The sequence below is a fragment of the Medicago truncatula genome, chromosome 4 (genome assembly GCF_003473485.1).
Source record: "Medicago truncatula cultivar Jemalong A17 chromosome 4, MtrunA17r5.0-ANR, whole genome shotgun sequence".
Classification (NCBI taxonomy): Eukaryota; Viridiplantae; Streptophyta; class Magnoliopsida; order Fabales; family Fabaceae; genus Medicago; species Medicago truncatula.
In genome coordinates this window covers 24,345,968-24,360,751 of record NC_053045.1, presented here as the reverse complement: position 1 = coordinate 24,360,751, position 14,784 = coordinate 24,345,968, and the positions used below count along the sequence as shown (strand labels likewise).

The 14,784-nt window shown below is 33.9% G+C and overlaps 2 long non-coding RNA genes and 1 other non-coding gene across 3 annotated transcripts; 1 reads left to right on the top strand and 2 right to left on the bottom strand.

The window, feature by feature from the left end:
- Positions 1–46: 46 nt before the first annotated feature.
- On the bottom strand, positions 47–865 carry LOC120580216 (uncharacterized). The gene is made up of 2 exons (XR_005645923.1): positions 298–865; positions 47–213 (listed from the first exon to the last, which is right to left on the bottom strand). It is a non-coding gene; the product is annotated as an uncharacterized lncRNA (long non-coding RNA).
- Positions 866–11,566: 10,701 nt separating this feature from the next.
- Positions 11,567–12,425, bottom strand: LOC120580293 (uncharacterized). The gene is made up of 3 exons (XR_005645995.1): positions 12,223–12,425; positions 11,871–12,042; positions 11,567–11,700 (listed from the first exon to the last, which is right to left on the bottom strand). It is a non-coding gene; the product is annotated as an uncharacterized lncRNA (long non-coding RNA).
- Positions 12,426–13,378: 953 nt separating this feature from the next.
- Positions 13,379–13,467, top strand: TRNAY-GUA (transfer RNA tyrosine (anticodon GUA)). The gene is given in 2 exon segments: positions 13,379–13,415; positions 13,432–13,467. It is a non-coding gene; the product is annotated as a tRNA-Tyr (tRNA).
- The last annotated feature ends 1,317 nt before the right edge of the window (positions 13,468–14,784 follow it).

The window sequence follows — 14,784 nt, the reverse complement described above, 5'->3', positions numbered from 1 at the left end:
GGCATGTGACGCAGAATTGCAAATCTATTCTTCCATACCCCAAAAGTTTTTTCAATTGTGCATCCTAAACTTGAGTGATAGTAATTGAATACTTCATTATGATTTTCGAACCCACCTGAATGCCTTAATTCAAGAAGATGATAACGTTCACATCTATATGGACCGATGTACCTATTGGTGTTGGATAACCAAAATCCACCAAATAATACTTACCTAAAAATAAATTAATTATTAAAATATGAAAATAAATTCATTGTTAATATAACAAATCATATCTAGTAAGACAATATAACATACCTTGACGAGGATGCAGAAAGTTAAGGTTAGCAATAGTAAGAGCTTTGTCCAAAAACATGGGCATCATGGGGCAGTGCTTTCCCAACCAGATAATACAAAAGTGAAACACATATTTTAATCACATACAACCATAATATTTTGTGTTGGATATCCTTTTCTTCCAATAAACCTTGGTTTCTCACTAGCACTAACTACACATGACACATGTGTACCATCAATTGCTCCTATAGCATTCTTAAAAAAAGGCCAATAACGTTGATCATTTTTTATTTTGGCATGACAATCACGAAATATAGGATCTTCGGGTTTAATATATTTGAAGGATAACTCAAGGCATGCATGAAGTACACGATGGAAATGTGTACTTACAGTCTCACCCGAATGTTGAAATCTTTCTTGAATCATTCTACTATCGACACCATGGCCTACAACGACCAAAAACATTGCAACCATTTCTTCAACATATGTTTAGAAGACTTTAAATCATGTTCCAGCAATTCATTGCAAAGTTTATGAAAAATATGTTTTTCCATTCGAAACATCTCATAATAATGAGTGGAAATCCCTTGCAATATTTCTTGAACACATGCATGACATGTGAGCTCACTGGTTCTACATGGCTCTTTGCATAAAATTTTTGTTGCATACTCACCATGTAGTGCAGTCAAAAAATATGATTCTTCAAATATATCATCATCATCTTCTTCTTCTTGTGTATTGTGTTCCAAATGTTCCTTCCAACCATTCATTTTAATAAAGATGGACCTGTGTGTAAATCACAATATATAAACTCACCACCCATTGTGAAGTAAAGCAAGTAAATCACAATATATAAAATACATGCGCATTATAAAACAGAATGAGATATTGATTATTCCACAAAAGACTAATATCACATAGGTATGTACCTGTATATCACAGAGGCATTTAAAAGTTTTATCTTCTCTTTTGCAGTTATAAATGACTAGTAGCAGACAACAACATAAGGACATTGTGCTACTTGAATTACCTTCAATTATGAAGAATGCATAATGGACGTACAAGATAGCATTAAGGTTGTTATATATCAGATAAAAGGAAGGTAATTAGTTCACAGGTTCCAATAGCTACTATTAGAAAAATCATGATATAGAAGCATCAACCTTTCAAACTCATATATTAACACTAGATTACTAAACTAACATGGATAACGAGAAACAACTAAAATTTAAAATAGCTAGAAACAGGAGAATGTCAACTAAGAAGGTAAACCTACAAAAGTGAACTTTAGCATAATACATGCGCCAAACAGGTTCTGTAAGATGCTCTGTTACTTGACACAGGTGATAATTTTGTTGTAGTCACAATCTTCAACACATCTACATACAGGACATCCTTTTGTATCTTAGCACAAACTGGTTCACACTTGTCTGCCAGAGACAATAGTTTCTATTACCATTTAATAATATAACCAATAAGTCATAAGACATATAAAAAATAACAGAGGCAACCATGTAACAAATTCACTTCATTCAAATTCATAAGGCATAATACATAAGTTTATATCACCATACTACTTGAGTTCTTAATAGAGAATTTCTAGAGGAAAATCCAAACACATAGTGCGGCATAATGAAGATCTAAACACAAACCAATCAACCAAATACATAAACTAAGCAACCAAATACGTAAACTAAGTCCAAAAGCATAAGCTAAGTCCAAGACACATCACTAAACCAATTCTTGAGCCAATTTTTTTTCCAAATTACGGCCTCATGAATAGAGTATGATTGAATGATGCAAATTTGAGCCAAATCAACCTTCTTTCCTCAAAACCCCGCAGTGATACAAACATCTCCCTAGTTGGCTTAAACATCATTAAGTTACAACACATTGTATGAAACTCTAAATCAGAAGTAACTGCCCCCATGGTTTGAATCTCAGCCATCACCTCACCAATAGATGCATTACTTATAGCCTCATTCCGTGACTTGCAAGTCTCCGCAATAACATTAACAGCCTCAGCTAACAACTATTGATGTTGAAGGAGTAACCTTTTTCTTTCCTTTCTAATCAGTCCCAACAACTCTCTTTTGTCCACTACTTTGATTAGGAGATCCTTGTGATGTATTCAAGTTAATATTTCCAAAACCAGTTATTGCTCCAATGCTTGCATCTTCACTATCACCCGAGCTTTCAACATCCAAGCCAACATCATTATTGTAACGCCCTCCTTGAATTATTTAATTGAGTCTAGAAATTATTAATATGAGTTTATATTATATTTATATAATATATGTGTGATTTAAGAGGTTTATATGATTGAGGTGATTTTATGTGATTTATGAGGAGTTGTGACTTATTTTATTGTTTAATAAAATAAGATTTGAAAATAAAATAAATATTGAGTTTAAGGGTTGTTTTGAGATTTTAGAGAGTTTTGGGGGAGAAAGAGAAATAAGATAAGATAGATGGAGGAGATATAAATAGGGAAACCTAGTTTAGAGAAAACATTTGTACGTACGATCGTTTTTGGAAAAGAAGGAGAAAAAGCCAAGAGAAGAGAAACCACCAAGAAGGGCTGCGATTTTCATTCTAAGGTAAGGGTGAGACTAACTTTGCAATTCTATTAAGTCTGTGATTCAATGGTTAGGTTTAACATGATGTAGGATGAATTTTAGAGGAATTGGAAACTAGGTCAAATTGGTGGAATTGTTGATTAAACGGTGAAAAGTTGTTAGATTGATGTAGAAATTGTCCCTAGACCTTAGATAATGATTATGATGAATTCTGGAATCAATGTTAGGCTTTAAACCATGAGAATTAGTGATTTTTATGAAAAACTGCACTTCTGCCCGTAGCGACATTCATCGCTCGCCTCCCGAGCCATGATCCTCGCCACGGCGAGTGATGAACTTCATCGCTCGCCTCGCGAGCAACCTTTCCCCGCCTCGCGAGTTGCACGTCGCAGCTCGCCATAGCGAGCAGATGAACTCGCCTAGCGAGCTTGACCAGAGAGCATACAAGATTTCGTGATTTTGACTTTTGAGTTGATCCTTAGATGCTTTTGAGTGCCTGAACATGTCTAATAATGATTAGGAAAGAATGTAGGATGAGATTGAACCTGGAAAGATCGTAGAATGAACTTTTGGGAATCTGACCTGAACTCGCCACGGCGAGCAGAGGCTCTCGCCTCGCGAGTGACCCAGAAACAGAGTGCTTTGTTAGGTTTGTGCGACCTTTGTTGCACGAGTTGTTGAGAGTTGAACCTTGGGGTGGTATTGAGACTTAATGATGATGTTAACTATAATCTGTGAAGCTGTTTAAGAAGTGTTGATGTTGAATATGATCTGATATAATGTTATATGCATTACTTGAGATATGAATGTATAATTAAGATGTTGTTGACTTGCATTTGATATTATTATGTCATGATGTTTTTGTATACTGCCTATGTTGCTGTTGTTATTTAACTAAGCTGCATGAGTCGGTCTAAGTTGATGAAGATGATGATGTTCCAAATTATTGGATTATATAAGAGGTTGTCGATTTAAGATGTTTAAGAGGTCGAGTCCATGCATTAGCATTTCATTGTTGGGGGCTTGATGCCCTAGAGCTTTGTACTCAACACGATGGAGTTTTAGCTCAAATAGCGATGGGGGCTTGATGCCCTGGAAGTATATTAATACTCAATAGTGATGGGGGCTTGATGCCCTGTATTGGTACCACATGCATATAAGAGGTCTAAGTTGCATAGTTGCATTTGTTGAGTCGAGGATGATAATTTGTGAAGTTATGATTATTTAAATGAATTGTTAACGAAGTGATTATGATATATTATTATCTATGATGAATAATAAGATGTTTTTATGTTGTTAAATCTAACTGTTGAATTATATGCTTAATATTATTGTTTTGTGAAATCTCACCCCTTCTGCTTGGAAATGTTGCTCTTTGTATGAGTAACTTGCAGGTAATCAAGAGTAGGTTGTTGTGTTTGCTGTCGTGAGTGGCCTATCCTCACTGAGTCTTAGGTTGCTCTGATACGTAACAAGAGGGGATCTTTAGTGGCTATTTCTCTTTCCTTTGCGTATATGCTATGTCTTTATGTTGTTTAACTGAACTTATGAGATGATTTTTATGAGGCCTGCGTGCCAAGACAATTTATGTTGAAGAATTTAATCCGCTGCTATTATGTTGATGATTTATGTTGAAGGATAAATTATTATTTATCTATTTAAGATTTTTAAGAAGTGTGATATCTCGTTATCTATTGTTTACTCTGATAAATGTTTATGAAATTTTTAAGTTGGAAAAATGGGGTGTTACAATTATCATCATTACCCAAGTTCTCATTAGGCAATGCACCACTTGATGGTGCCCAAGCATGCTCTCCATTAGCCACTACATCCTTGACAAGTGTGGTTAGTTGGTCTTGTTAAAAAAAAAAAGTTTGGTTAGTTGGTGAGGAAAATCAAGTCCCTTGTCTCTAAACTTTGCATATTGTGGATTTTCCTGCATATTCATAACCTAACATATAAATCTACTGTAAATATAAACATAAAACTATTACTAAACAAGATATTTGTGATTCACATACCAATTCGTTCTTCTCCCACCAGTCATTGGATGCATCAACAGTATTCTTCTCAAAATTTCATCCTAATCCGGTAAATTTTTCAAACAAGTTATACCATACTTTCCATTCCTTTCTCAAGCTATCATACCTATTCTTCAATTTTACCTTGTCATAATTCAGTCCACTTTGTTCATTAAATTATGAAACAATACCTTGCCATTCTTTCTTGGTAAAACAAGTACCAACACGTTGACCCTTGGTAACTTGATCCAAACATGCATTGATAAAGTATTCAGTGGCTTTAAGATCCCTCCAAATAGCTTTGGAACTTTGACCCTCATTGTTAGTTGAAGGGGGGTTAGCATAAACTTTCCTCTTAAGTGAGTCCATAATAATATATACATAAAAGTATGATAAAAAATGAAACAAACTATACATAAGCAACTCGATCAAACTAACACCAATATCCTTGTTTTGTGCAGATGAAAATGATAACAGAAAACAAAAACAATACTAGAAGAAGTTATGTTACTTTGTGTAACGCCCTATTTAATTATTTGATTATTTTATTGAGTTTAGAGTCTATTTATATGACTTATGTGATTTATATGATTATGTAATGTGTGTTGTTGAATTATTAAGTGGCTTATTTTATTATTTAATAGAATAAGATTTAAAAATAAAATAAGATTAAGTTGTGGGGGCTGTTTTGGAATTTAGAAGAGTTTAGTATGATAAGTGGAAATAAGATAAAGAGGGTTGAGGAAATAAATAGGAGAAAGTAGAGTCAGAATAGTTTTCACGTGAAACAAGTTTTTGGAAAAAAAAGGAGAAACCAAGAGAAGAGAAGAACTAGAGAGGAGAAGCTTGCAATTGATTAACCTAAGGTAAGGGTGGGACTAACCTTCTTTAATTCTAAGTTGTATAATTCTGAAATTGGATTTAACATGTTGTAGGATGTAGTTTTGGAGGATTTAAGGATTAGGTTAAAAGTTGAAGAATTGATCAATTAAGTAGAAACCTGTTAAATTGATGTAGAATTAGTGTTCAGACCTTAGACTATTCATAGAACAATGATTATGATCAGTTTTAAGGTTAGAACCATGGAATTGGATGAGTTTTGAGAAAATCTGCATTCTGCCTGAGCTGACATTCATCGCTCGCCATAGCGAGTAGCTGTCCTCCCCTCGCGAGTGATGAACTTCATCGCTCGCCTAACGAGTAGAATCCCCTCGCCTCGCGAGTAGACCCAGTTGTCGCTCGCCATGGCGAGTGAATCACTCGCCATAGCGAGTTACCCAGTGAGAAAAACATGATTTCGAGAATTAATGTTAGAGGTCGAATTTTAGATGATTTTGAGTGCCTTAACCTGTTTAGGAATGATTAAGCAAGTTTTTAGATTTAATTTGGGCATAGAGAAGTTAAAAATGGGATTTATGAATGAAAAATGTCAAACTCCCGAGAGCAATCAGTTTTAGCTCGCCACGGTGAGTACCTAACTCGCCCTAGCGAGTAACCCTTTTCCTGAACTCGCCATAGCGAGTAGAGTGGCTCGCCTCACGAGTACCCAGTGGCAGTCAGCCCTACTTAGTGTTTCTTGCGATCTTTGTCGCACGTGATGTTATGAGTTGATCTTGGGATAGGAATTGAAGTTGTTTATTAAGTCACAGATTTACAGAGAGCCTGAATCAAAATGATTATTGATTGTTGGTTAGTTTGAGATATTTATATATTGTGTTGAAAATGTATGATATGGAAATTGTTATTGTTTATATCATCCAAGTTGCTAGTATTAATGTGGTTGTGTTGTAAGTTGCTGATGCTGCTGTCTCTGGTGTTATTGATTTATTAATATCATTTAATTGCAAGTGTTGGTCTAGGTTGTAAAGTTGTAAGTTGATGCTCCAAGATATTGGAGTCATATAAGATGTTGAAGTTGTCTAAGTTGTAAGTTGTTGAGCCCATGCATACTTGTTATACCCTGTTTTTGGACCTAAAAATACTGGGCCCAATTTCATTTCAAACTTTGTCAATTATCAAACTTCAACTGCACAGTTCAAATTGTCTCTGCTTCGCAGTATTTGCAATCACAATTTTACCTATGTTTTTCTTGCATAAAACCTTTCGAATTGTCTTTACTTGTCTTGTAAGTCATTCAAAAGTGTCTCTGAATCATTACATTGCTTTTTCTGCAGTTTATTTCAAAATTTGCAAAAAGTCATACAGAAGGGTATTTTGGTCATTTCCTGCGGTGGGACCCATTTTCATCCTTGTGACTGTCTCTGAGTCTTTTTAAATTCATTTTTAACTTTCCATCAGTAAACCTTGCTAATTTCATTTTAAACTTGCATCTGAGTCAGTGTCGAGTCAATTTGGCTCTGTTTAGGTCATTTTTAGCCCTAGGGGCATTTTGGTCATTTCACATAAAATTTTGGCATGGGGAGGTTACTTTGAAGTACCTCATTTAGGCCATTGGTTCGTTTTAGTCCGTTTTGTCAGTTTTATTTTTGTTTCACTTTACGTTTGGTCAAATTACGTTTTTTATTCAAATTTTATTTTGTATTGCATTTTGGTCCCTCAATTGAGGTCCCAAAATTGCATTTTTGTCCAAACTGTTTTTTATTTCATTTCAAGTTTTTTTATTTTATTTTGCAGTTTAGTCCTTAAGTTTTGTTTTTTGCAAAAAGGTCCAAATTTCATTTTTTGTCCAAGGCCGTGTCATTTTTTTTCCAGGTCCAGGTGTCACTTTCTCATTTGTTCAGAGGCACACATGTCATGCTATAAAAGGTGCACGGTGCCACTCAAAGCCATTCATCAAGTGCCAACTCATAAACACAGAGTCACACTCTCTCTTGTCAGTTACAAATCAAAACAGAAAAAGCTTCAACATTCATCAATGGCGTAAACCTAACCTTTTCCAGAAACAGAAACTACACAAATTCAAGCTATTTTTCATGGATTCTCAGTGATTCTTTGAAGAATCATCATCATTGAATCAGTATCTTCGCAATTCAAGGTGCGAATTCGCCAAAGGCAAACTCCAGCACCGATCACGAAGATACAGTGAGGAAGACGAAGAAGAAAGAAAGATAATGAAGGTTTAAACCGGCGAAGAAGACAATAAAGCAAGAAACCAGCAGGAACACCGGTTTATTTCCGGATTCAAAGCCAAATCACGTAGCATCAGAGATTGAAGTTTTCCAAAGAATTTCTCCATTAAAGGTTTCAACCAAAACCTTAGGTAAAACTCATAATCTTTTTTCAAAAGCAATATCACTGTTAAACCTAAAAATCACGTAAGCAAAACAGATCCAAATTTCCAGAATTCAAAGCCAAAACCGTAACCGTAAACACAAAACCTAGATCCATAAGGATCTAAGTTTTGAAAGCAAGAACAAACATCAAAGAGGTGTTAAACAACGAAATGATGTAGATCTTCAAGGATCTAAACGTTATCTTTCAAAAAATCAAAATCAAATTCAAAGCCGTACGGCAAATTTCCAGATCTACATCGTTTCGACTTGAATTTGAAAAAACAACTGCTGGATTCGTGTTTAGGGTTAAAGGACGAATCAAATGGAGTAAGAATCTTTGAAATCTGGAAATTTAGGCCACCGGAAACTGCATGAACTCGCCGGAGAAGATGAAGTTTCCGGCGGACCTTCAAGGTCTCCGCCGTAGCTTCATCCTCGCCGGCGGCGAAGTTAGTGAGAGGTGAGAGATGAGAGAAGAGAGAAGAGTTAGAGAGAGAATGAGAGCAGCAAAATGAAATAAACCGGAGCTCCTTCCTTTTTATAAGCCAGCGAACCGGACCGGTCCAGTCCGGTCCATTCCCCTTTGATTCCTGGCCGTCTGATCTAGGGTTTCAGAATCCTGGATCAATCGTATGGTTCCTGTGCAACCGGATCTTCTAGTGTATTGGGCCTTTGGTTTGGGCTTTGTTCTTTTACGTTTTTTGTTTGTTTTCCTGCTATTTGCACCATATTTCTTTGCTGTTTGAACCCCTGCATGCTTAAAATTTTCTCCAAAAAACCTCCAAAAATTATCACATGTTTCTTGATATTTTCTTAGTGTTTTTATGACATTTTTGAACATTAAGGATCTATGAAATTTTTGTATAATTAATTCATAGCATTTTAATTCTCTTTGAATTATTTGTTATGGATTCTTCTTCACACATTTGTCCTTGATGTGAGAATATGAAATAAAAGCTACTTGACGTGTTAATATGAGAGATTTGTGCCAATAATTTCATGTTGATTTGCTGTTTTGATTTGGTTCATGAGTGCTTGATTTTATGAACAATATATGCATATTTTGAAAGATATAAAATGCCAAGTTTATTCTAGAAAATATGGCATGAAACCATGTTTGCATGTTTCCAATAATTCTATGCTATAACTTGAGATAAAGAAAACTCTTGCAAAATTTGTTAAAGCATGAGAATTAGAGGCCAAGAATGCTTTAGGTTTCATACCTAAGTTTTTAGGGTTTAATGTCATTTTGTTAACTTTTTGTGCCATCTTGCATGCTTTTATTTCTCAGTGCTTATTATGTTCTTTCTTTTGACTAACAAGTTTATTTCCATGTTTCATGCATCTCATTTAGTATTCCCTCCACCTTCTTTAGCCTAGCATTTATTTTTTTTCCAAGTCTTAATTCATTTAGAGATGTAATTTGTCATCACTATTTTGTAGCTTGGCAAAGGGGCCATAGAATGTATTTAGGTAATTGTTGTAATATGGACTATGGACACTATGATGCACCGACACGCACACACTCACCTTAGATGTATGCATAGGATTGTATGGTTAAATAAGCGTTTAGGTTTTAAACACTTAGAGAAAATCCATCTTTTTTTTCAAAAAATAATTGAACTTCACTTCAAAAACTTTCCTAATAAGTATGAAGTCAACACTTCATTTTTTTTTTCCTTTCTTTTTTTTTTTTTTTTCTTAAGAAAAATTCAATTCATCTTAATCATTTAGACTTTTTTTCTAATCACTAATCAAACCTCACTTTTTGCTAAAATCTAATGCTCATGAAGCCTCCCAATCTCCTTCTTCAAAACCCTTTTTCTCAAAACTTAAAATTAAACAATTAAAACAAAAAACAAGTCTTTTTAACAAGAACTACGCCGGTTTTGATCCCGTAAAACGGTACGTAGGCAATGAGTCAAAACTCATCCAAGCCGAAATAAAATCTAAGTCTTACAATCTCTTCCCCCCATTCTTAACTAAATAAACCTCCCATTTTCAAAAGTAAGTAAAAATAAGCGTGAATATAGACTTAGGAAAACGGCTCCTATAGAGGACTATAGTTACTCCGGGTGCCTAACACCTTCCCGTAGTAAAACCGACCCCCGAATTCGGAAACTCAAGGGTTTTTCTCCTTTTACCCTTCCCAAGAAAAAAGAGAGATATCAACGGTCGAAAGGTTCAAGTCCAATTAATGGCTTGGCACCCAAAAACCATGATAACAATACTCATTTGAAGTTGAGGGCTTGATGCCCTGTGAGCTTTTGCTCTTTACGTTGAGGGCTTGATGCTCTGTGAGCCTTTCTCTTTAAGTTGATGGCTTGATGCCCTGTGAGTATAATTATACTCTATATGTTGAGGGCTTGATGCCCTGGTTGGTACCACATGCATGATTAAGAAGATGAAGTTGCATTGTCGAGTTAAAGTTGTTGATGTCGCATTGTCGTTGTCTTTAAGTCGTCATTTTTCAATGAGTTATTAATGAAGTACTATATGAAGAATTATTGTTATTAATTAATGATGTTTAAGTTGTTAAATGCATTTGATGAATTATATGCTTATTATTATTGAATGTGAAATATCACCCATTCTGCTTGAAAATGTTGCCTCTACGTGGATAACTTGCAAGTAACCAAGATTAGTTGTTGAAGTGAGATGACTCTCTCACGTATCATCGTCTTAGGGTTGCTCTGATACGTAACGGGATGAGGATTTGCTTGTTTTCCATGTGTTACGTATTTATCATGATTTTATGTTGAAGATTTGTTTAAACTGGATTTTAATTAAGTTGTTTAAGTTGAGGCGGTTGTGCCAACACGATGTTGAATTTAAATGTTTTCCGCTGCATTGAGATTTTAAATTGATGACATGAGATGATTGAATAAATAGTAACGTTACCGTATTTATATTTGAAAGAATTGTAGCATCCTGTTTAGTTGTTTACTCTGATTTATGCAAAAAATTTCAAGTTGGGAAAACGGGGTGTTACACTTTGTGCTAAATGTAACTCTTTTTTGTAAAGGTTGGAAAAGGTTTATCTAAGAATGAAAAGCACAAAAATTAGCATTACAGCAATGGCTTGAAGCTATAAGTTTCTTTCTTACATTATTTCATTCAAGTTCAATTACTTTGAAAAACCAAATACCTTAAACAAAAACAATACACTCCTTGCTAAAAACACAAAAACATAAGAAAAAATAATAAACATAAACATATCAATAATAACAGAACAATCACCTCTACAGGTCAAGAAGATTCATCAACATAAACATATAAATATAAGAAAATTATTTTTTGTTTGAGACTATTTATCAAACACATACAATTCATTGATGTAGGATGAAAAAATTAATGTAAAACTTGTAACAATTAGAGCAAAGAGAAATAGAAATTAACAATTATGAAGCAAGTAATCAAAGCAAAAAAAAAAAAAAAACAAAATGAATATGTATTTACTTTCGGGTCTTGGAAGAGCAATGGAATGATTCTCACAAGTAGCTCATAAGCATCATATATAAGGGAAAAGCTGAAGGAATAAATTCACCCAACCAACACATCTACCATGAGTAATGAGATTAACCACGAAATCTGGAAGAAAAAAAAAGGGGAAAAGCTTAAGAAAATTGAAAGCTTGGATATGCAAAATCTTCACAATTAGTAGAAAATTTAAGGTTGAAGTGATGTGAAGTAATGAAAAGGAAGAAAACTGTGAGAAAGAGAATTTGAAGGCTTGAATTTAGAGGTAATTAGGTAAGTACCTGCCACTTGAGAAATTAAAGGCTGAAACGTGGTTTTCATCTGCCGTAGAAGCTCTGAATCTCAGCTTCAGGAAGACTGTGTTTTGGAGACAGAAACCGCGTTTCACAAACTTGCTTTTTCATTCATCCAAACCAACACATCTACCATGAGTAATGAGATTAACCACGAAATCTGAAAAAATAAAAATAAAAAAAATAGGGGAAAAGCTGAAGAAAATTGAAAGCTTGAATATGCAAAATCTTCACAATTAGTAGAAAATTTAAGGTTGAAGTGATGTGAAGTAATGAAAAGGAAGAAAACTGTGAGAAAGAGAATTTGAAGGCTTGAATTTAGAGGTAATTAGGTAAGTACCTGCCACTTGAGAAATTAAAGGCTGAAACGTGGTTTTCATCTGCCGTAGAAGCTCTGAATCTCAGCTTCAGGAAGACTGTGTTTTGGAGACAGAAACCGCGTTTCACAAACTTGCTTTTTCATTCATCCAAACAACATGGAAAAGAGCAAAACGACGTTCCACAAAAGTAACCCATGTTCGGAGCCTAAAAACGTGGTGCCAAACACATACTGAATACAACACAATAATTTCAATTATCTTTTACCTATCATAATTAGAAAGAAAAACCGACACTTAAGACAGACATCAATGTATACATCCATGCGTTTTTCTATTGCATTTAATTGTGTTTAGAGAGAGAGAGAAAGAGAGAGAGAGAGAGAGAGAGAGAGAGAGAGAGAGATTATGGCATATTCAACGATCAAATAGTTTTTTTTGCATATAAGGTTAAAATAATCTTCCTTTATATTTTTATTAAAAAGTCAATTTAGCTCATCGAAATTGGCACGAGAGAGAATCAACTCGAAACCTTGCGAGGAACACACTCCAAGATCATAAGACATACCAACAGGTCAACTAAAATGAGTTTTAATCTTCATTTATATTGTCCACCGTTATTTTTATTGTAGTGAGATATTACTCCTATTGAATGAGATTTGACCAATATTTTTAGTTAATGATTAAAATAATTGTAAAAAATAAAATTAAATGAGTGATAAAAAAAAATCCAATTTAAGTGGGTTAACTTGGCTTTTTAAAAAAATGATAAAAAAAAGTAAGGAGAATGCTTTTAAAAAATCATAGTACTCCCTCTCAAACAAAGAAAAAAAAAGTCATAGCACCCACATTTTATAAACAATAAATCATCTTTTGGTACATAAACAAAACAATTATAAACATATACTCGTAAACCATAAATAAAATGGAGATTTTAAGGTTCGAACCCTATTTATAAACAATAATAATAATAAATCATATTAATTAGTGTATTTTTTTAACACATTTAAATTAAATTGAGTAGTTTCATATATTCTCTGAAAAATTCTACATTTATTTTTAAGGTAACGAAAAATTATACTTATCCCTTGATGCCATCATGATCTGTACATATTTTTGTAGAGAAAAGGGACTATAGCCATCTATTCAAATACCAATAGGCTGTTTTTTCGACACCAGCCGACCTTAGCTCAGTTGGTAGAGCGGAGGACTGTAGTGGTTGAACCTCGGGAATCCTTAGGTCGCTGGTTCGAATCCGGCAGGTCGGAATTTTTATTTTATTTTTTATTTATACTTTCTGATTTGATAGACTATTTTATTTATTATGAAAAGGCAATTTTACATAAATAAATAAATGTCTGTTTGTTTGTGTGGTGATCCACCGCTGCAGCACGTTTTAACCCATTTTTACCACGATAATGAAAAGCTATTGGTTGTAACTTCTTACCGAACGTGATTGTTTCCTGTGATATTTTTAGTTTCCAAACACATCTTAAATGCCCTTTTCTGTATTTTCGTGGCAGCAAGAATATGGGAGATTACGAACAATGTTTTTACTTTCAAATAATGTTCAACTTTTTTTTTAATGCTATTTTTCAAACAAAAATATGCACAATATTTTGGTAGGCGTAAAAGAAAAATAAAACTACTTTATCAAAAAAGACTGGACATTTGATATTCTGTAATTCATCACGCCTTTGTATTTAGTGTGTGTGAATTTCGTCGTTAAGTTATGTGAAACAAGAAAAACAAAAAATCTTGTAATTTAGCTAAGATGATATAATGCTTTTGAGATATTTGATATTTTATGAGCGAGTTTGAACCAATAATAACTCTCTTCCTGAGCTTGGTATTTATAAGAGTAGGAGCTAAGCTCTGAATAAAAAGTAAATATCAATACCTCCTCCGGTCATATTTACTAGCAAAAAACAACTTTATATGTTCATTGATTAATTAATGTATTTAGTCACATAGACCGAATACATTAATTGTTTAGCAAGCCTAAAAATTTATTTTCTGCTTATAATGTGACTGTAGGGAGTATATGTTAAGTTGAATTCTAGGAATTCAACCAAGTCGTAAGGGCCTAATATTGATTATTTTTGTGCTTTTGATTATCTCATTCTGAAATGAAATATGAAACTATCAGACAATTTTACAAAGTTGTGTGAAAAACTTTGAAGATTATGTTTTAATTTTATAAATAGAACCTATATTTAAATAGAACCTAAACCCCAAAATATTATGTTTTTATTAAATGAAGCGCTAAAATCTAAAAATTTGGCCCTATATATTTTTTTTAAAACATGTGTTATTAATCTCTTTGCACATTGAAATAACCGACCCTTCTTCTATACAAGCCATGCGAGGATAAAGAGCCACTAGACCATTCCCGTGAGCTTAGCTCAGTTGGTAGGGATGTTGCATTTTATATGCAGGGGTCGGGATTCGAACCCCGGACACTCCACTTCTCCACAATTTAATTATGTGAGTTCTAGCCACTAAGCTACTTGACAAAAAAAAAAAAAAGAGCCACTAGACCATCATTAAAACATGTGCTATCTATCTCTTTGGTAGATCTTATT